This window comes from Meriones unguiculatus (genome assembly GCF_030254825.1).
Source record: "Meriones unguiculatus strain TT.TT164.6M chromosome 13 unlocalized genomic scaffold, Bangor_MerUng_6.1 Chr13_unordered_Scaffold_34, whole genome shotgun sequence".
NCBI classification, from domain to species: domain Eukaryota; kingdom Metazoa; phylum Chordata; class Mammalia; order Rodentia; family Muridae; genus Meriones; species Meriones unguiculatus.
Genome location: NW_026843646.1, coordinates 9,701,764 through 9,725,576, shown reverse-complemented (window position 1 = coordinate 9,725,576; position 23,813 = coordinate 9,701,764). Strand labels below are relative to the sequence as shown.

General features: G+C 40.4%; 1 pseudogene; it reads left to right on the top strand.

Moving 5' to 3' along the window:
* The window catches only part of LOC110543455 (zinc finger protein 665-like), a 127,697-nt pseudogene that overhangs the window by 33,325 nt on the left and 70,559 nt on the right, over positions 1-23,813 (top strand).

The following is a 23,813-nucleotide window of genomic DNA, read 5'->3' as shown; positions in this document are numbered from 1 at the left end:
GGGGAAAACTCTTTATTCATTATTGAAGTGCTTCTGCAATTTCTCTTGAGGATTAGCAAGAATGAGGTGAATGGTTCTTTGACTGACCATAGAGCACGACTTAAATTTTGTCTTATTTCCAATAATAAATCATACATTTTCTGTTACTGTATTTTAGGCTACAATTGGGAAAGTCATAATATAGAAGAGCATTGTCAAAGTTCTAGAAGACATGCAAGGTAATTTTCATTGTAAGCTGATATGAATATGGTTCTGAGAAAATATTAATATGTTCTGGAAGTTTGAAAGAGAAGGGAGAGTGTAAATGAACTGTTTTAAGTGTATTTATTGATGATGACTAACTTGTTACTAAACCATGTACCTCCATGTTAGGTATTTGATGTGTGTTTGCAAGGCACTCTAAGAAAGAACGCAAGATCAATGTTTAAATTATTTACTCATTAGCGCTATGAGGTAAAACTGCAATTTGTTTAATCTCCTACAACTAAGATATTGCCAAATGTATTCACAGTAAATAGGTGATGAAAGTATATCCAAAACATTATACTAATCAACTCGTCCATAGTAAAATGGGGTTACTCATATACTTATAGTAATATGCCTAAGTTTTGTGAGAAGGGCAGTTTTTTAGAGTCAAGAATGTTGTGGAAAAACCATGATCTCTATAGCACATATCTGTGATGAACAAAAATCAAATGTGTGAATGCATCATGAAATCATGTCATTTGTTATTATTCTTTTAATAGTTAGTTATATCATCATGTATCACATTGCGTTCAAGTCATTTTAATATATGTATATTGAAAGAAACAATGTACCACCCAGAACAACTAAAAGGTATAGTAGTCCCCATTTTGAATAGATGTTTAAAATTTTCTACCTAGTATGCTTTATATGGGCTATTCAGAGCTGCCAGAAGTACAAATTATAACAGAGCCTTTTTAATATTTTCAGCTTAGGCAATTTAACTGGGCAGATTCTGAACCCATTTTTATCCTTAACACAAATAAACCAACACAGTGTCCCAGTGCATGGACAACTCTACCTCTTTGCTCATGTTCATGTCCGTCTATAACCTCACTGGCCTGCTGGTGAACCGCCTGTCATTTGCTTTCTTCTTCCCAGCAACCCTCTCTCACTCATAAGTTCTGACCTCGTTCTGTACTCCATTTTGTGCCCTGCTACCAGTTGTTAACTCTTTCTTATTTCCAATAGATAAGGAAGGACAAATGTTTACAAAATGTAGGACAGGTTGGCCATAGAACTAACAATACTATGATTTTGTCAGTACTTAGCTGATAGCTCGCTCAGCAATCAGCATTGCCATATACTGGCACATTTTCACACAATATACACCAACATCAATTAACTAGCTATTTACCAAAATTAGGAATTCTCACAAAAATCACACTAAAAAAGTTTTAGGAATATACAAATTATTTTTTTTCTCACAGTTACCTTTACATATTTAGTTTGGCGCACAGTATAGGGAAAGTTATTAATCTAGTCACTGTGTTAAAGTTCTGAGGTATTGCAGTTTTCTACAAATATATGGTAAAAAATTGTATAGGAGAAAGTATATGATAAATGTGAGCCAGGTAACAAATATTTTTACCATCACAGGTACTTTCAAATATGCAAAACAACCCTTAGAGAAGGAGAACACCATGAATATAAAAATAATGATGAAAACTCAAAATGTAATTCTTCTTTACCTTTAATTCAAATTGCAATATTAAGGCATGTGGCAAGAACGTCCATTAGTGTAATGAATGTGGTAAAGCTGTCATATATGCCAATTATATTTGCAGGGATGAAGACAATCATAGTGGAGACAAACTCCCTGAAGATACTCAATATGAAGTCTTTGCACAACACAGTAGTCCCCACACATGTAAAAGTATGCATACTGGTGGGGATCAGTATGAATGTAGCCAATATGGTAATGTCTTTGCACATAAAAGTCATATTTTAAGACATAAAAGTATACGTATAGGCGAGAAACCTCATGAATGTAACCGATGTGGTAAAGCCTATGCATATAACAGTGATCTCCTAAGACATAAAGGAACTCACACTGGAGAGAAACCTCATGAATGTAATGAATGTGGTAAAGCCTTTGTACAAAGCAGTCATCTCCTAATACATAAAAGAATTCACACTGGAGAGAAACCTTATGAATGTAACCAATGTTGTAAAGCCTTTGTATGTAACAGTCATCTCCTAAGACATAAAAGAACTCACACTGGAGAGAAACCTTATGAATGTAACCAATGTGGTAAAGCCTTTGTACATAACAGTCATCTCCTAATACATAAAAGAACTCACACTGGAGAGAAACCTTATGAATGTAACCAATGTGGTAAAGCCTTTGCAGATAACAGTAGTCTCCAAAAACATAAAAGAACTCACACTGGAGAGAAACCGTATGAATGTAACCAATGTGGTAAAGCCTTTGTATGTAACAGTCATCTCCTAAGACATAAAAGAACTCACACTGGAGAGAAACCTTATGAATGTAACCAATGTGGTAAAGCCTTTGCACATAATAGTAGTCTCGTAGTACATAAAAGAACTCACACTGGAGAGAGACCTTATGAATGTAACCAATGTGGTAAATCCTTTGCAGATAACAGTGTTCTCCTAAGACATAAAAATCTTTGTTGCAGAAAATTCTTATGAATATAACTAATGTCATGAAGTCTTTTCATGTAACACTTATCTTGAACAAGAACATTTATTGTAGTGAAACCCTCTGAATATAACCAATTTGTCAAAAGCTTTGCATGCCATAATAATTTTCATGTACGTAGAAAAAACACAATGGATAGAAACTTTATCAATGTAAGCAATGTGATAAACATTTTGACATAATAGTAATCTAAGACATAAAGAACACATACTATAGAAAAACCCTATGAATGTAACTAAGGTGGTAAAGCCATTGCATGTAACAGTAGTCTCCTAATACACAAAAGACCTCACCCTTGAGAGAAACCTTAATAATGTAATCTATATGGTAAAGCCTTTTCACATAACAGTCATCTCCTAATAAAATTTGCTCTTCACAATCATCTTCAACGTCATGAAAGAACAAAAGACTATGAGTGTATTTACATGGTGAAGCTACTCCACATTTGTATAATCTTCGTCATCATGAAAGAATTCATACAGAGAGAAAATTTACGAATGTGTTAAAATGGGAGACCTTTATACATATCTATATTCTACATCATCATAAAGTTTCAAAATGGAGAGAAAAATCTGAGAATATAATCAATATGGTAAGGCTTTTGTGTTCTTCTGTCCACTGAATCCAATACAACTCAAACAGGTCAATACAGATGAAAAAAAATATTTTCATCCAGTTTGATGAAGGACACATAATGTTGAACTGTGATCCCTACCCATCCAATGAGCCAGAAAGTTACAGAGGTTCTGAGCTTGAAAATCATAAACATCTTTAGCATTTTACAACTGAATTATTACCATTAGTCATGGTTTAGGGATATGGGATTTGTTTACGTCATTGAGGAAGTCACCTGATGCAAAATGTAAGTTTTAGAGTCTAAACAATCATACATTTGTTTTTTTTTTTTTGTGGTTAGGAAAAGGTATTATGTTTTAGGAAAGAGAATCTGTGGTTTGGGTCAGTCATTATGTTAGGGGACCAGAAATCATGGTATGGAGCAGTCATGGGCAAAAAAGTTAATTAAAGCTGGTCAGTTATTGGGAAGTCTACAGCTTTCCTAGGGACTATGAACTTAAACTTATGTTCACCCTATATATCAATGAATGCTGGTAACTAAAAGGAAATACTTAGAACAAATTGCTTTTGCATCTTCCCACATACAATTTGCTTTTACATGTTTTGCATATCAAAATCATCTTCAAGTATACAAATGAACAGATAGTAGAGAGCAACCTTACACATGTCTTCAATGTGATAAAGCCTTTTCTTAATACAGTTATCTCCAAATACATAAAGAACACACACTGCAGTGAAACCCTCTGAATAAGCAATGTGGTAAATCCTTTTCATAGGGTTTTCTTTGAAATCATGAGAAAAAGTCATGCTGCAGAGAAACCCCACGAATGTAGTCAGTATGGTAAGGTTTTCTGCTTCATGCTACCATTATATAAGACTAAAATCTTTACTGTGTGGGCTACATCTTAAAGCCTTTGCATATCACAGTAGTCTTTGAGAACCTAAAAGAATTCATTCTGCAGAACATCTGTTAGAATAAAAGAGTTGTTAAGGTCTTTGATCCACCAATTTGCATTCAATTACACTAGATCATTTTGGAGGAAAATTCTAACAAGTGTCAACAATGTATGCATGTGTTTGTGACATCCATCCTTATTTTGTTTCCAATTGAAATCTCATGGACCGAAGGCATATGAATTGAAACAATAAGATAATCCATTTTTATTTCACAATTCACTTCAATTACATGAAATAAATCAACCAGTTTTAAAATTTATGTGTGCCTGTTAGTGCATTTTCTGTGACCAAACACAATGTCTAAGGCAACTTCCAAATATGTTTACTTTGCCTTATGATATGAGAGAGGATATGGGATCGCTTTAAATTTGGCAAAACAAGTGTCATACACAGCAGCTAAAGTAGGAAGCTTGGAGCTCACAACCTCCACCTGCAGCATGAATCAGAGAGTGGGAACTATAGATGGTATGCAGCTGAAAACTATCAAGCCCACCACTTTCTCCAGCAGGGATACATTTCTTAAACATTCTCAAATGATTCCACCATCTAATAAGGATTCATTTCTCTGACTTCAAATCTACATGTTTGATTTCTGTTACATGAAGGAATTCATGATGTAGACAACATTTGTAGATAAGCCTGTAGTTGCCTCAACACCTGAGTTCAGTAATGAATGCTTATACAAGTAAAACATTCATGAGTAAACATATATTTAAAAATTTGTTTTAATTTCCCTTATGTGATAATAGTTTGTCTTTGTCTGTTCATGTGCCTGTCCATTCTAGTTTCCATGTAGACTAGACCCACTGATTTTCTCATACCAAGAATTATAGAAAGTTGTCAAAAACCTGACCTAGGTCCTGGGAATGAACTTGTCTTAACTGCAAAGCCATGTATCTAGTACTGTAAATATCTTAATCTTAATACATCATCTTGATGTCAGGAAGTAGAAAAGAATTCATAGAAGAGAGCAGTCTTATTTATGCAAAAGAGTTTATTACTTTGGACATAATAAATGTATCAATTTCCAAGAAAAGTAACTTATTTTGAATCTGTTTTTATCATAGCCTCGGAGGAAGTAATTATTTACCATGTTCACTTCATTGTAATGGAGATCACCAATTGTGGTTGTAGTCTGAATTTTGAAACATTTGAGTAGGCATTGAATTTGCTGTATGTGTAGCAAATCCATTCATAGAAGTTTATTAGGTTGTTCTGATATTCCTTCTGTGGTGGCTGTTCATGTTCTAATGCATTTCCACTTGGTGATAGGTATTTTTCTGCTGCAATGTACATAATGGGATGCACATCATCTATCTGGTCCATTGCTTATTTATATCAGGCAGTTTGAGATCATAGTTTTTAAGGAAGGGTCTGTGAGAACTTGTACTTTTTATGTTTCCATAAATTCGTTTAAGTTGTTTGTTTTTAAGCCTTGCTTGGCTATCAATAATTAATGCTTAATAGTGTATATATATATGTATATATATGTATATGTATATTGTTTTGTTTGAAGTTTCATGATTCTACATGTTCCCATATTTACTATATGGCACATCATCTTGAAGTATTGCCTTCTTAGAGATTTATCTAGAGGTGATAGTTAATTTAACAGCAATGAGATTTATTTCAAAAAACCATGTTGTGTGTGTAATGGACTATTCATTTTTAGGCTATTACAGATATGTGAAGAGTGTGTGATACTTTATGGAGTCTATGTTGGTAATGGTTATATGATCTTCAAGGTTATGTTGTCAGTTTTGCATACCACAATCTCTTCCCACTGAGCTCATTGAGACGCATAAAACTTAGTTGAAACATTACATCAGTACAATATCGTCTTTTATTCAGAGTATGATTATATTGTCATCTGAGGATGGAAGAAAATGAAATTATGTGAATAATAAATGCTACTTGCAAATGAAAATTATATACTTCTGTCTTGTTTTGGAATGTGTTAGTTCTTTCTTAGGAGTAAAGACTTGTTCTTAAGACTTTCTCAAAACAACACGTGAATGTCAGAGAATTGTCTCAGTGGCTAAATTATTAGTTATTGCTAAGCCTGATGATTTGAGCTCAATCCTGTGTAGTCCATATCACTGCTACTGATTTTTCTAATGTTTCTGTAGTTGGGCTGCTGTATATGCAAACTCACACTCCAGCATATAAAAAAAAATTCAGCCTAAATAAGGGCCAGTGTGTTCACTGGCCAAAAGACTCTTTGTGTAACATGTAAAGAACTTACATATGGGATATAGGTAATAAATAGCAATAAGTTGTACTCTCACTAGCACGTATACACCATAACATATGTATATGCACACAAACATACTCCAGCATTTTTTAAATTTTTTTATTTTATTTTTATTGATTACAGTTTATTCACTTTGTATCCCTGTTTTAGACCCCTCCTCATCCCTTCCCAATCCTACCCTCTCTCCCTCTTCTTCTCATGAGTCCCTCACCCAGTCCACTGATAGGGGAGGTACTTCTCTCCTTCCATCTGAACCTAGTCTATCAGGTCTCATCAGCACTGTCTTCATTGTCTTCCTCTGTGGCATTCTAAGGCTGTTCTCCCCACAGGCAGAGGTGATCAAAGAGCCAGGCTCTGAGTTCATTTCAAAGACAGTCTGTTCCCATTACTAGGGTACCCCTTGGACACTGAGCTGCAAAGGACTAAATCTGTCAGGGGTACTACATTATCTCCACTCATGGTCTTTGGAGTATGAGTCTCCAAAAATCCCTGTGCCCATATTTTTGGTTCTATTGCTCTCCTTGTGGGGCTCCTGTACTGTCCAGGTCTTTCTATCTTCCCCTTCTTTCATAAGATTACCTGCAATCTGCCCAAAGTTTGGTTATGAGTCTCAGCATTTGTTTTGATACCCTGCTGGATAGTCTTTCAGAAGCCCTCTGTGGTAGGCTCCTGTCCAGTTCCATATTTTCTCCCTTTTCTGATGTCCATCCTGTTTGCCTTTCTGAATGAAGATTGAGCATCTAACCCAGAGCCCTCTTTCTTGATTAGCTTCTTTAGATGTACAGATTTTAGTATGATTATCCTATATTATGTCTAATATCCAGTTATAAATGATGAAATTAACAAAAAAATGCAGCCACTTATAGAAGACAGAAATTATTTGTAGAATTTGAAGACTTATTGCTGCTCATTAAAAGAAAAATGGTTCCTTTGTACACCTTATTTTATACTTTAATTCATTGATTCAAGGATAGACCACTTAAAAATCATAGCTTAGCTCAGAAGTGCATCCCTGTCATCCTAAACCTAGGATTCAGTGGCAGGTTGATCTCTCTGAGACTGAGGCCATATTGTTCTACAGAGTGTGTTCTCTGTTTTTGAGACACAATTTTCTTGTGTAGCTTTGGCTGTTGTAGACCCAGCTGTCCTCAAAATCACATAAATCTGTCTGCCTCTTCCTCCTTGAGTGCTGGGATTACAGGTGTGTGCCACCATGCCAGCTCCATGGACAGTTCTAAAACAGCCATGGCTATGTAGAAATATTATCTATCAAAATGATTTCAAAATTAAGACTATATTTCAAGTTATAGATTTTTTTTTCCTGAGGAATAGTGTGCACAGTGATGTTAGAAGTTTTCTGAATTTGTGATCACTGTCCTTTGTGTAAGTGAGAACTGTAGCATTGAAACATCTCATAGATCAGACATTACGATTACCAGATTGCATTGCCTCCTGAGCAATCTAGTTTCATGGCCTCATTTACCTCATTTTTAGTTAAAAACTTGTTGTCACAATTAAACATCTCAGGGGCATTTCTGTCCATTTTAAACATGTTACATATATTTCCACATGACTTTGAGCCAAGATTGCTTTTTTAATCTCTTGATTTTACATTATGATCACATTCAGTATAGGACTTAACTTAGCATGACTCTGAGTAGGGAACCCACATTTGAACATATCCATATGTTAAATCCTGGTGCTTGCTTTGTTGAAGAAAACCATTGCTTTGGAAAGGACTCTTAAGCTCTTTTTTGCTTGTGTCAGGAAAATATCTTTCTTGGGTCTTGTGTCTTGGCTGGTGTAACAAAATACCAATAGCACAGGCTCTAAAGGCAAAAATCAATAAATGGTACTGTAAAGCAAAGGACACTGTCTACAGATTGGGAAAGGATGTTCACTATATCTGACAAGAGGGCAAATATTCAGAATATATAGAAAACTCAAGAAGTTAAACAGCAACAATGAAGTAATCCAATTAAAAAATGGGATACAGAGTTAAACAGAGAATTCTAAATAGAGGAATTGCAGAGAAACACTTAAAGAAATGCTCAACGCCCTTAGTCATCAGAAAAATTAAAAACAACCTTACAAGCATCAGAATAGCTAAGATATAAAGCTCAAGTGTCAATACATGCTAAAGAGGATTTTGAGAAAGAGGAACCCTCCTCCACTCCTGGTGGGAATGTAAACTTGTACAATCTATTTGGAAATCAATCTGGCACAGACAATTAGGAACAGTGCTTCCTCATGATCCAGCTATACCACTCCTAAGCATATATCCAAAAGATGCTCAAGTATACAACAAAGACATTTGTCTAACTATGTTTGTAACAGCTTTATTTGTAGTACTCAGAAGTTGGAAACAACCCAGATGCCCCTCAACTGAAGAATGGATACAGAAATTGTGGTACATATACATAATGGAATATTACTCATCAATAAAAAAAAAAGAAATCATGAATATTGCAGGCAAATGGTGGGAACTGGAAAAGATCATCCTGATTGAGGTATCCCAGAAGCAGAAAGAAACACAGGGTATATACTCACTCGTAAGTGGATATTAGATATATAATATAGGATAAATATACTAAAATCTGTACAACTAAAGAAACTTATGAAGGAGGAGGACTCTGGCTAAGATGCTGAATCCTCATTCAGAAAAGCAAAGAGGATGGACATCAGAAGAGGGAGAAAACAGGGAACATGACAGGAGCCTACCACAGAGGAATTCTGAAAGGCTCTATCCTGCAGAGTATCAGAGAAGATGCTGAGACTTGTAGCCAAATTTTGGGCAGAGTGCAGGGAAATTCATGAAACAAGTAGGAAAAAAATAAGACCTGGAGAGGACAGGTGCTCCACAAGGAGAGCAAAAGAACCAAAAAAATCTGGGCACAGGGGTCTTTTCTGAGACTCATACTTCAACCAAGGACCATTGATTGAGATAAATTAGAACCCTGCACAGATGTTGCTGATGGCAGGTCAGTGTCCAAGTGGGTTCCATTGTAATGGGAACAGGGACTGTCTCTGACATGAACTGATTGGCCTGCTCTTTGATCACCTCCTCCTGAGGGGAAAGCAACCTTACCTGACCACAGAGGAAGACAGTGAAGCTATTGGTGATGAGCTTTGATAGTCAATGATCAGAGGGAGGGAGAGGAGGACATCCCCTATCAATGGACTTAGAGAGGCGCATGTGTGGAGAAGGATGAGGGAGGATGGGATTGGGAGAGGAGGAGGGAGGGGGCACAGAGGGATTCAGTGAATAAAGTGTAATTAATAAAAATTAATATAAAAATGGAAAGAAAAGCTCTCATTGGTCAAATGACAAAACAATTTAAACATCAAAATGATCTGCATATCTATGTCCTCCCAAAATTCCTATGTTGAAGTCCTGAAACCCAAAGTAACAGAACTGCGGAGATCTTTGGGAGGTACTCAGGTATGGGTGGTGAAGCCCTTATAAATAGGTTCATAACCTTATTGAAGAGATCCTATAAAATCATGTGGCCCTTTAGAACACTGAGTTTAAAGTGAGAACATGACTGTAGACAAGTATGCCCCCAAGTAGACCTTATAATTTAACTTTACACTTTCCAGAGTTCACAACTGTGAAAACTAAAGCCTTTGTTATTAATCGTCACTTAGCCCCAGCAGACTAAAACAAACAATAACAGTCCAGTCCACTGCAGAAGACACAGAAATCATAAATCCATATTGATGTATGTGTATGGCAAATGCATTAACATTCTGATGAAGACCAAGACACAGAGTGTCAAGGTACTCATGGGGGTACAGGGTATTAACTGTAGTAGAAAAGCCTGGAAAACACTGATTACAAGTAATCAAAGTGAAGGTATGTACCACCTGACAGGATACAGTGTGTTACACTTTTTTGATACCCTTGTCCCAGTTTAAGTATTGATCCATGAGAACACAGAGAGCTTAAAGAGAGTCTACAAAAATAACTAACCTGGGATATTAGCCATATAGTACAGGATAACCATGATATAATCCACAGACCTAAATACACTAAGTAACATGGAGGGTAGAAGAGAGGATACTTGAATCCCACTAAGAAGGGGACAGACATGGGAAGTGGAGGGAGAGAGGAAGTGGGTGGTAGAGGGGGTGAAGAGAGGAACAAGACAGAGAGTCAGGTGTGGGAAAAGTGCAGATGGGGGTGAGAGGACTAGGAGAGAAGGGAAATTGGTGTTGCAGCATCTCTGAGGTAAGATGAAGACCTGGAATTCTGGAGGTACCTAGGAAAATATGGGGGTGTGAGCCTGGCTGAGATGCCTAGCAGCAGGGATATTGAGACTGAAGTGGACACATCTTGTAGCCAGTGGAGGGAAGGGGACACCAACCAACTCACAAAACCCTTGACCCAAATTTGTCACCTACAAGATATGCAGGAATAAAAGATGAAACAGAGATTGAGGAAATGGCCAACCAATAACTGGCACATTTTGCGACTCAACCCATGGGAGAGACCCAACTTCTGGCACTGTTAATAATACTCTGGTATGCTTGTAGACAGAAGACTAACATAACTGCCATCTGAGAGGCTTCATCCAGCAGATAATGAAAGCAGATGCAGAGCCCCACACCCAAACAATTAGGCAGAACTCAGGGATTCTTGTGGAAGAGTTAGAGGAAGGATTAATGGATCTGGAAGGGTGGGACACCATAAGAAGACCTACATAGTCTTCTGGGACTATGGGAACTTGGGAACATGGGGTCTCATAGAGCCTGAACCACCAACAAAAGAACATGCCTGAAATAGTCCTAGGACCCCTCCACATATGAAAATGATGGGTTGTTTGTCCTCAAATAGGTCCCCTAACAACTAGACCAGGGGCTCTCTTTGATTTGGGCTCCTATTTCTGTTGCCTCCCTCTGGATCACATTTTCCTAGCAGGGCTGCCTTGTCTTGCCTCAGTGAAAGAAGAGGTACTTAATACTGATGTAACTTGATGTGCCAGGGTGGGTTGGTTGGGGGAGTTATAGGGGAAGTGGTTGGGAGGGTGGGACTGGGAAGAGAGGAAGGAGTGAGGTTGTGAGTGGGATGTAAAATGAACAAATGAATAAATTAGTGAAGAAAAATGTAACTGACCCATAGTCAGCAAAAGTGACAAGATCATGAAAACGATGAGGGAACTGTTGCATATTGAAAGAGACTAAAGAGATAAAGAAATAATGCAACACTTAAATGAACCAACTTCTTTCAACATTTATGTGAGCAATAACATGGTCAACAAAACCCAAATTAAATGGAATATTATGTTGGCATAAATTTCCTATTTTGATAACTGCACTGTCATTACATAGGACAACATTCTTGTTTTTATAAAATTGACACTAAACCATTCCGAGTGACAGGACATAAGGTCAGCAGCTTCCTCTCAAAATGTCCAAAGTAAAAGAGCAATTAACTGTCTATACTTGGAACTATCTTCAAGTTTGTTATTGTTTCAAAATTGTTGTGGGGGAAGCTGGGCATGTTCTTTAACACCAGTACTTGGGAGGCAGAGGAAGTTAGATCTCTGTAGGTTCAAGGCCAGCCTGATCTGATCTACATAGGGAAGCCCAGGATAGCCATGGCTTTGTAGAGATAATCTGTCAAAAAAAATAACCTAAATAATACTGTTTTAGGGGAAAAAACAATGTAACTGAAAACTAAACAAGATTAAAAACAAAACTGATTCTCTACACTGGCAGTCTGGGTAAGACTATGTAAGAAACTAAAAAGTGAAATGACGTGGTATTATGGAGCAGCATGAAGATTCTCTAAATACAGATCAATGTCTTCTTTTTAGTCTGTGTGTGTTTGTGTGTTCATGATGAAGGTGAAACATGCATACTAGGGAACACATAGGAAGGTCAGAAGACAATTCTTGCCTTCTACCTTTTCATGAATTCAGGGATCAAACTCAGGTCTCCAGGATTGCCAGCAAGAGTGTTTTTCTGCTGAGCCATCTCACCGACCTGCAGGCAGTTCTCTTAAGTGACCTCAAATAGGTAGTAGGGAGAAAAAATGTGAAGGATCCCTTCTCTTAAACAAATTCTTAGGGATGAATAAATAATAATAAGTGATGAGAAGAACATTAGTACCCTAGTGCTACCAATGACTAACAATCAGCAAAACACAGCCCAAGCACCTCCGGAGACAAGGGGCTGCAGGGCTGGTAGAATTAACCTGAAATGAATGAGGTTTCCCCAGCTCTACAGTAACCTTGTTATTACATCTCGTTTATCTATATATAACAACACAAAGATATAAAAATAAGAAAATAAGTCTGTGTGAACCCTGTATACTCTTGGTTGTGCAAGTCCATCAAAATATAAACAGCAGTGTATCTGCCAAACTGTTCCTTATGAAGAAGTATCTGATGAATAAAGAGAACAATCAAATCACTTGAAAGCTAAGTGAGAGAGAGCACCTGCAGTGGTTGGCTGGCTGTCTTAAGAAGAGTCATTTCATTCTGGAATGCTGGCACATACATCCTGAAACAATGTTCCTAGAAATGTGCACGGATCCTATGGCCTTTCCAAGTACCTGGCTTTTGTTCGACTGGGATGTCCAAACTCCCCCACCCCACCCTCCCAAGGGCAGGCGGGAGGCAGCACCCGACTCTCTGTACTTTCTTTCCGGGAGGACTGGCCCCAGCATCACTCTTCCTCAGGATGCCGAGCAGAAGCGTAATCCTAGGAACTCCACACACTGTGCTCCCGCCCTCCCACACCAGTGGCAGGAGGGCGGAGTCCGGGGTACCAGCAGCCTCCACAGAAGCTCTTGGCAGAACTCGGGCAGGCTCTCCCGACCCGCCCAGTCGGCCAGCAACCAGCTGCACCGCCCAGACCTTGCCCTGCGACCGCGGTCTAGCGGGTCCCTCACACACGCCCACAGCCAGCCAAGCTTGACTGCACCGGGATGGCTGATACCCGTGGACCTGCCGCTCCTACACCTCGGGACCCAAAACTCTCTCCTTCCCGCCTCCCAGCCACGATGCCAGGCCTAGCACCACCTAGCTCACTGGATGGCTGCTGGGGGCTGAGGCAGAGCTCAGAGGCTGAGGCGGGGGGAGCCCAGGGAAAGGAGGCGGAGCACGAGGGCAGCAGGAGACATAGCCCGGGACGTAGAGAGGCGGAGCCCGAGTATGGAGGCGGAGCCTGGGGCGGGAACGGGGGAGGAGCCCGAGGGGCAGAGGCGGAGCCTAGTGGAGAGAGAGGCGGAGGCCGGGAGATGGAGTCAAAAACTGGAGCTGGGCAGTGGCAGAGCCCTGGGGCGTAGGGAGGAGCTGGGGCGGGGTCGGAGCCCGATAGGGAAGGAGACGGAGCCTGGTAGGGCGGAGGCAGAGCCTGGAGGTGAAGGAGGCAGAGCCTGAGGAGGCGGAGGCTGAACCTGGGGGCGGAGCCTGCGGCAGAGGCGGAGCCCGGGACAGGGCGGGGACAGAGCCCTGGGGTGGAGGGAGGATCCCGGGGCCGGGGGTGGAGCCCAGGGCAGAGGCGGAGCCCGGGGGCGAGGCAGAGCCCGGGGGCGGAGGAGGAGTCCAGGGGCAGGGGTTGAATCTCAGGGATGGAGGCTGGGCCGGGGGGGGGGGGGGGGGGGGGAGGCGGAACCTGGGTGGGCAGAGGCGGATCCCGGGGTTGGAGGCGGATCCCGGGGTGGAGGCGGAGCCCTGGGGAGGAGGCAGAGCCCAGGCAGCGCCCGCCCCACAGCCTTACCTGGCTTCTCCCTGTCTCTGCCTACCAGGATGAAGTAGTCCACTAGCTGAGCCATGGCCGCCGCCACCGCTTCCGGGAAGAGGGTTCCCGTTGCCGCCCTCGCCACCACCACCCACCAGGCCTGGGAGGAGCTCAGCGTTTTTACCTTCAGCGTCTGTAGCCATAACAACAGCGCTTCCGTTACGAATGACAAGGGAGGCGCTCACTGCGCCTGCGCTGCACCTCGCGCAAGCCCCTCCTCCACTCCACGAGTAGGTTCTGCCTTCTGGGTCGGGACGCTGTGAGGCCTGAAATTTCTGAAATCTTGTTATTAATTCTACAGGACAAAGGGATCTTTGAGATAAGTGTACCTCAAAGCATTTCTCTCCTGTTTTCAAACCCCTTGTCTTAGCTAATTTTCTATCACTGTGCTAAGATATCATGACCAGGGCTGCTAATAGAAGAAACGGTTGGTTGGGTACCTAGAGTTTCAGAGGGTAATTCCCTGACCATCATGGCAGGGACCATGGTGGCAGACAGGAATGGCAGGCAGAGCACCAGAGAGAAGAGTGGCTGAGAGCTTACATCCTGATCTACAAGTATGAGGCAAAGGGCTAACTGAGAATAATGTGGGATTTTAAAACCTCAAAGCCCACCCACAGTGACATACCTCTTCAACAAGATCACACTTCCTAATTTTTCCAAAACAGTTCCTCCAAATGGGGACCAGATTTTCAAACATATGAGACTGTAGCGGTCATTTTCATTCAAACAACCACATTCCTTAATAGCTTCCTATGTAGCCAAGAATTAAGATAAAAGATTTGAATGTCCCAAAGCATCCCAGGCACTCAGATTCTTGTGCAGTTTTGTTGTTGTTGCTGTTGTTTTGTTTTTGAGACAGTTTCATATAGTCCAGATTAACCTTCATTGCTGAACTTCCTAATGCTCCATTTACAGGTATGTGTCACCACACTTGCTTTATGATTTGGTTTGTTTTTATATTGTTTTGTTTTGCTGTTGTTTTGTTTTTCAGTACAGCGTTTCCCTGTATAGCTTTGCCTGGACTGGACTCACTCTATTGACCAGGATGGACTTGAACACACTGAGATCCGGTGTGTGCCACCACATCCCCTGACCTGTTTTTTTTTTTTTTTTTTTTTTTTTTTTTTTTTTTTTTTTTTTTTGAGGGGGTATTTTTATCTTTTGTGTAGATGAGTGATAAGAGTATTTTACTTGCATGTAAGTAAGTGTACCGCATATGTGGCTTATATCCCAGGAGGTCATATGGCATCAAATTCCCTGAAATAGGAGCTACAGAAGATTGTCAACCACCATGTACATGCTAGGAACTCTGGGGAAAAAAAGAGAGAATGTTTTGTTTTAAGATTTATTATTTATTATGTATACAATGTTGTGTTTGCATGTACAGCTGCATGACAGAAGAGGGCACCAGCTTACATTATAGATGGTTGTGAGCCACCATGTGGTTCCTGGAAATTGAACTCATGACCTCTGGAAGAGCAGCCAGTGCTCTTAACCTCTGAGCCATCTCTCCAGCCCCACAGAAATTATTTTTCATCACTAAGACATATCTTCAGCCCCTCTGGCTTCCTTTTTAATTATTATTATTGTTATTAATTTTTTCTTCCCTATTATATTCCAAAGAAATTCACCTTCTTTCATTTCCCCTACTGAACTAAAATGTTCTCAACTCTGAGCCCTTGAATACATGTTTTCTTTATCCCTTCTAGGGTGTTAGGTCACCCTTGCTTTTCTTTAGGTTTCATAGTGGATTTTATAGTGATGTATACATTTCTTTGCATGGTGTATGGTGGATGAGTCATTTTTTTGTGTGTTCAGGACTTAGCACAATACTGGGTACCTAATGCACAAACAGTAACTATCTGTGGAAGGACAAATAATCTTGTAAACAGTAAATGCCTTTAAGAAAGTCTTCATAATCTGATAGTAATAAACAATTCCCACCTAGAGCATGGGAACATGTAGCATTTTATTTGTTAATGCCAACCATTGTGCCATCTGTAATAAACTTCTCCTGAAGTCTTTTTATCTTGTTCTGTTACTGCTGTTACTAGGACAGCCTCCTCTATCCCTGTTGCCTTCTCTGTGTTTTCTTTCATTTATCCCACAGCAAATTACTTCCTTTAAGCTTTACTGAGGTTTAGCATCTGGCTTTATCATATGCAAAGACTATCTCTATCTACCTGTTTTGTACAGGAGCTAGGAATACAGCACAGAGGTAGAATATTTGCTTCACATATACAAGGTAAAGAAGGAGGAGAAAGAGGAGAAGAAAGAAAAGGAACAGGAGAAGCAAAGCATTACTTTTCTTTATGCAGATGCTCTGCCTTAAATACAGGGGTTAACAGTCATCCTGTCTCTGCCTTCCGAACGAGACAGAAATTACAGACACAGCAACAGTGTTACTGATTTGGTGTGAGTTTTTAACCTGGTGCCTCTCCTGATAATCACTCTGTACCTGCTTTATACATAGTTGGTTTCATGTACATGTTCATTTTCTGCAAAGCATCTATTTTTCATTAAGTTTTATGAGAGGTCAGATCCTCAGAAAATGTCCTGGGCTTTGCATCTCACCATACTTATCCCAAGGAGACTATATCAGCAAAGCTGATTGTGTCCTCTCTGTACATCATTTGATGTTATGACTTCAGGATGCATCTTGAACCTTGTTTTCAAGAGAATGTTGTAAACAAGCCCTAAGCTTAACAGGCATTTTGTGCCTCATCAAAAAAAAAATCATCACAAAATGTCATGTCTGAAGTGAGCATCTGAGTTCATTGTACAATCACTTAGTTACTTTCATTTTAGTCATTAACATTATTAATACTATTTACTGTTTTACATTACTTTTTTAGAGACCCAAGTATAATGACCCTGGTGTACATACTGTTAACAAAGAAAATAAAACCACACATTCAAAACAAGCAAAACCTCCAAATATTTATAAGAATTAGGTTTAGATTTAGGGCCCAAAAATAATTCAGTGGAAATGTGAGGAAGACATTGAAACACCATTATTCAGCAAGCATTTAGAGTATACACACACACACACACACACACACACACACACTGTGTGTGTGTAAATGTGATGAAAGGTACATATATACACAACTTAAGAATTCTTGGGCAACCACACAAATGTAGAACTTCATTAAACAGGATTTGTTTTCCTTTCTGTTTTCTTTCCAGGAAAATTTTGAACATGTTTCTTCCCTCCCCTCCCCTTTTTCCCCTCCCCTTCCCTCCCATTCCCTTCCTTCCTTGTTCAGTGTGAATTTACAAACATTGCACTTGAATGGATGCAAGTCTGTGAAAGCATTGCTAAAAGGACCCCTGCTGCCTCACTTCTAGACCTTGAACCCCAAATGCATTCTAGCTATTTTTTTTTCTTGCAGTGATGATTAAGTAAAGCAACTCATTTTCTGGGGGGAAGGTGTAGATACCCAGACATGGTGAATTCCTTATATATCCCTCCCCTTTCCCCATGCTTACATCCTTTAGCACTTTGGGGAGCACATTGACAGAGGTTCCCCACCCATGCAAACCACAATCATACATGTGCTTTCTTAGATTTTCTAACAAAATTCTTTTAGTTGCCAGCCTAAGACCTTGCCTAAAAAAGAATTGGCTTGGTTCTCAGGCAACAATCTCTTAAGTGCAGCCAGGCTAATAAGGCACATGCCAAAGCACTCAGATGGGTATTCTTGGTATATTGCCAGCACACTGGCACAGACCCAGGAGCTCAGTGGAGCCAAGCCTTCTCCTTTTGGGTTCGGTCCACTTCTTTGTTGAAGCCACCTATGGATCAAAACAAGAAGTTTTAGGGATTGGGAATGTAGCTCAGTTGATAAGAGGTGGATCCGAAGAATCAGAAATTCAAGGTCATCTTATAGCTGTTTAGTTTCAGACCAGGCTAGGCTACAAGAGACCTTAACCAAATAATAATCACAATATGTCTTGGCTAATTGCATATTTGGTTGTCATTGTTCCAAGCCAGAGCTAACCTCTGGTCACCGACTTTCCTTAGAGAGGAAGCAAGGAGGCAGTGAGGTCCAGCCCAGCAGGATTTTCTGCACACAGACCCCTCTTCAACTGACCCTTCCCAGCCAACCTTGTGGAAATGCATGCTCCCACTGGTGACTAGAGGTGCCCCAGCTTGTAGCACTGGGAACATGGGGCAGGCAAAGTAACCATGGAGCACAGCTGTTTGGTTACTGGCCTACTGAGACCATCACAAGCAAACAAAACCACAGAAGAACAACAAAGGAAAAAATGTACTGGGTACAATGTGCTCAAAAAGAATGGAAGAAGAAAATACCAAAATTCAGAACAGTGACCTGTCTCTCTATGGGCCCTCTATCCTGTTCCATTAGTGGTGGCCTACCCCAAAGTCAGGATCCTCCCAACTACACGAGAGTTTGGAATGGTGAACTGCATTCAGCCAGATCAGAGAATGGAGCAGCAACATATCTGTTGATCAGACCATCAGATATGTTGATATAGTATTAACATATCTGTTGATACCAGACCAGAGGCCAAAGCACCAGCCAAACTCTGCCAGACCAGAGACACCAGCAGCAGAAAATCTCTGCCAGATCAGAGTCCAGAGCAGTGGCCAAGCTCTGTCAGACCCAAGGCCAGAGTAGTGGATAAGCTCTGCCAGACCAGAGACCAGAGAACATTGGAAGAGGTGGCAAGCCTGGGGCTCCACATACTGTATCCATCCCTTGGCACCTCCTCGCCACTCTCACTGGAACCTGTGGAGCATGGTTCAAGCTTCCCTGAAATGGGAAAGAATCAGGTCTAGAGGGATAGAAGGATTCTGTCCCATGTCCTCAGTCAGTCCCAGAGACAAAAAAAAAAAAATTGGCAACAAGGGACAAAACAGTTAAAGAAGACACAAACAGCTAGATCCCATTGCTTGTGCAGGAGAAAAATACACAGAGCCAGACAGCAGATCTCACCACTCCTGCAGTGGAAAAAATGAAAGTAGGATATAAGCGAATCTCTGATGCAGGAGATACCTGCATTGTCTTTGTCCAAAGATCCAGAGATCACAGAAAACTGGGTACTCTACCACCCTTTACAGATAGGGGCACATTCATCCTCTCTGAGGTCCAGAGATCACAGAAAACTCGGTGCTCAATTACCTTTTCAAATGTGCCCCTTTGAGGGGGTCTGGAAAGTCTTCCAGGCCCCCTCTGGCCCACAGTTGTCCAAAGCATCAGCTCTAACCTTTCTGACCACACAGATTACACATTTTGCCTCGAGTCCTGAAAAAAGAAACCACAGAAACACAGAGACAGACACAGAGAGATCCTGACAGAGTGCTCACTTACTGGCTGTTGTTCAGTTCCATGTGCCCAGCGTGCTTGGGAGACTTGGAGATCCAATATGAGAACCCATATGTTATGGCCAAATCTTAGGGTCACCAAAGATCATCAGGAGCAGGACGACATATGCAAGAGCGAAGAGTTTTATTTGTGCTTAAGCTGGGTCTCTCCATCATTACCAACACAGTGGATCAGAGAGGAGAGCCCTGAACAGCTGCATGGTGGGGTTTTGATTGGGGTTTTAGGAAGGACCAGGAAGTTCCAGTTTAACAGATACAGGATTGGGTGGCATTCAGCAAAGGAAAACTTTTAGAAAGTGATTGGCTATCTAACATGGCTAACATTGAGCGAGCTATTTCTAGGCCTCAGGAATGTTAGGTATTTTCTCTGTCATTCAATGTTCTACTACAAGGTTGGTAGGCTGCTCAGCACAAATTCCCCGCTTTGAGATGAGATACCTTCCCATCCTTGTGGTTATCCTCAGGCTGTTCCTTGGGTAGGGAATCTTACGACATGGCCCAATTCCTGGTGACCTTATTATAGAGTCACTAGTCTGGTGACCTTTAGGACACCTTTTTAGGCCTAGTTCCCGGTGACCTTTGTGGATGTCAGGTAAGTTCTCTCAGTTCTAAAAGATCCATTTGGATTTTGTGGGGGTTGTAAATGGCATGTCCTGTGTCAGAGAGCACTCCAATATTAAGCTGTGATATAGAAGAGTAGAACTGATGATGTAAAGGATTTACTATTGCTGAGAAACTAGTGCTCCCAGGTAGAATTTAGCTGAGGAAAGACTGTCTGTAAAACACTCCACAGATAAGTAGTTTCTACCCAGGCTTGTTAGAGATTAGGATCCTGGGATACACATGTTTGCTCACCAGGATTATATAGAAATATGGCAGGGTGAGGTTTTTTTAATTTGTAATTTCCCAAAGTGTATTTATCAATTCATGAGTGGGAATGAAAACAGACCAGATTTGTGGGTGTACAATTTGTAATTTTCCAATGTGTATTTATTAATTCATGAATGTGAGTGAAAACAGACCAGATTGGTGGGTGTACACTTTAGGTCAGGTAGCTTGATCCAGTGAATATTGAATTTCAAATTAAGGGACTGTCCTGTGCCCATATGTACAATCCTCATTGACACAGTTCTGTCAGTTCAAATTTGAGACACAGGCTATAGGCTAAAGCTGTGTCTGTCATGTTACAGTCTGAGCTGCTAATATTGTACACAGGGATGACATCAAACAGTATCTTATTAATGGCTTTCCCTCTACAAGAGAATGGCCTGTGTTTTTCAAAGTCAGTATGCCTATGTGTTTTTTTTTCAACTCTGTGTTTAAGTTTAAGAGCACTGGCTGCTCTTCCAGAGGTCAGGAGTTCAATTCCCACCAACCAAATGGTGGCTTACAACATCTATAATGAGATCTGGTGCTCTCTTCTGGCATGCAAGTGTACATGCATGCAAAACACTGCATCCATAATAAATAAATAAATAAATAAATAAATAAATAAATAAATAAATAAATAAGTCAGTTGTGGTTATTATTAAATTTTATTTTGTTAATGCATTGCTGCTCTAGTCTCTTATTAGTTAATATTCTTTGATAATCCAGTCATTAAGAATTTCATTCCTTTTTTCCTAGTGCTTTGATATTTGTTTTTGTTTAAAGCAGTGTCTCCTGTAGATCAGCTTTTTACATGTTATGTTGTTTACACTTTATTGGAACACTGAGTGCTTGCCCCTACTGCCCAGTTCCTAGAACATAGTCCTGCAACTCTTTTCAGGCGGGCCCTGACTGGTCAGTGTGAAATAAAACAGATCAGTGAATGAGTGTTCACTGACCTCCCCGGGTTTTGTTTGTTTGTTTGTTTGGAGGTTGGTGATTACAAATAAAGAGGGACCTGTGTAAGAATTGAGTTCACTGACCTACTTTGAAGCTGGTGTTGTCACAACACAGAAAGGGAGGAGGAGGAGTGAAGATGGCACTGAGTCAGGTAATCAATCTTAGATGGTCAGTAAAAGTGAAAGGTGTACACTTAGAGCTGGGAGTCATACACAAAGAGAATCAAGAATATTGATTAGTTGCTGAACTTGTTTCTGGAAAGCAAATTTCTACACTTGCACTAGTTCAAACATACAGAAAATCTGGACAAAGTGGTGTGGTAGTGCCTAACAGAAATGCTTTCCCCTCCCCCCCATTTGAAAATGCAAACCTGAATGAAAAGGTATGAGTAATACTTTGTGGTCTCTAATATATACTTGGATTCCCTGAAGAATATTGGACCATAAAGCAATTTTCAAGTTTTAAAAATAATTTTTGAGATTATAATGAAATTGTTTCAACCTTCTCATTCCTCTCTACTTTTACATCTCAAATAATGGGATGAATTCTTAAGGTGGCTACTTAACAATCAAAGCAGGCTTGGCTGTCATGTTCTCCCAGCATCCTTCAGTCCTTACCTGTTACAAGGTATGGGTGTCAAACAGAGTTCTCTCGCCCAGGAGTTAAGCTGCCCTCCTCCCAGCTGTCCTCCCTTATGTATTCTAACCATTTTGGTTACCTGGTATTTTTCATTTATCATTTATCCTCCTGGCCCTTTTGTTCTGGCTCTCTACTTCCCTCTGTCCTTTCTTCTCACATAGCTCAGGGTCATGTCAACTCTAGACTGTCCCACATTTCCCTGTGTCTATGTTCGCTCTTCTATCTATAATAAACTTTCTACTCCAACATACCTAGGAACAGCCACATCCTTTTTGTTTTATATCTCATTTTCGATAAGCTTAACTACTCCTTGCTTTCAAATTCATGGCCATTTGTTTCTTTAATGGTTGTTACTGTTTGTCTTTGACCGAAGTTTCGATGAAGGACTTCCCAACTATGAGGTAGAGATGAATGCACTGGACACTGAGTGTGTAACATAAATTACCTGTATCATGGAAAATGAACAGGTGCCCTGGGAGAGTGGAAGATTGTATTTTAAATTATTTCCAAAATGAGGGTGTTGCAGGATATTTGATCCCAGTGTGATCCCTTAGATTGTGAACTTTGTTTGGTATGGCTGAGCCCTAACACAAACCTTAATTCCAAGAACTTTCTGTTTATTCTAAACAGGTGATTATGATATGGTTCCGTCAGCCCTGGAACATACCTTTAATTCAAAAGCTCTCTGTGCACAGGATTAAATAATGTTAACCCTAGGTCAAGAGGCAAAACAAGAAGCCAGCTGACAGGGATTAAAGAGTAAGTGGAACTTTCAGCTGAAATGTATTTAAGACAGAGTGTAAAAGTGGAAGGAGTTTTAGCTTGGTAGATTTTGGGCTTTTTGAACTTTGAGCTAGAAAGCCTTTGGCCTTGGGTTCCTTTTGCCTATCCCCTCTAAGCTGTCATCTGAACTGGTGAGCTTTTGGGGCTTTTTCCTCTTGGAGGTGAGGTGAGTAGCAGGGTCAGATGGGTGCTTTCTTTGCCTCTCTGTGCTAGCAGGTTTTAAAATTGAATAATTGGGATTTTCATTCTTTTATAATAACACGAGGGTTCTGTGTGTCCATAGGGATTAGGGCAAAGCTAGAATGCCCCTACTATCTGCATCATTTGATCTTTGATCCACTGGTAGAGGAGCTATGACTGTCCTGACTCAGCTCTATTGTTCAAACTGATCAGGGTCTCTGGGCAGTCCTAGCAGTCAGGAGCATCAGTGGGAGGTAGCTTATGGGTTTGTTCTGGGATTTTCCTCTGATGCAGCTGTAGAGGGCTGTGAGTGAGATCAAAGGCCAGGTCATGGTGAGTGTGGGGCCATTGTCCCTAGGCAAGGAAAAGCAGGCTGCTGAGCTATCACAGCCTGATCTGCTTTAACCGAGATGGGCTGTGGTTCGGACTATGGTTCTGTTGTTTTCCATGTGGTGACTTCAGCAGAGATCCTTGTCCTCTGACCCTTCTTGAGTGTTAACTGTCCAAGGAGGAGGGGACCCTGTGGCTTGGGCAGTAGAAAGTTGTGGTGCTTATAGAATCACTATCTAGTGTGCACACCCAGGCATTGCTTTTGCTGTGCATTAATTAGATAGATTGGAAAACTGAAAGTCTCATTTCTAGAAATGCCTCATGTTATATTCCACACATGGTTTTGTGTAACAAATTTTACAAATAGTTTTGAAACTGGTAAAAAAGTAGTGGTGGTGGTCATCATTAAGCAATAATTGCTTACTTTTTTTTTTAATTTATTTTTTATCTTTCAACTACCACCAGGCACA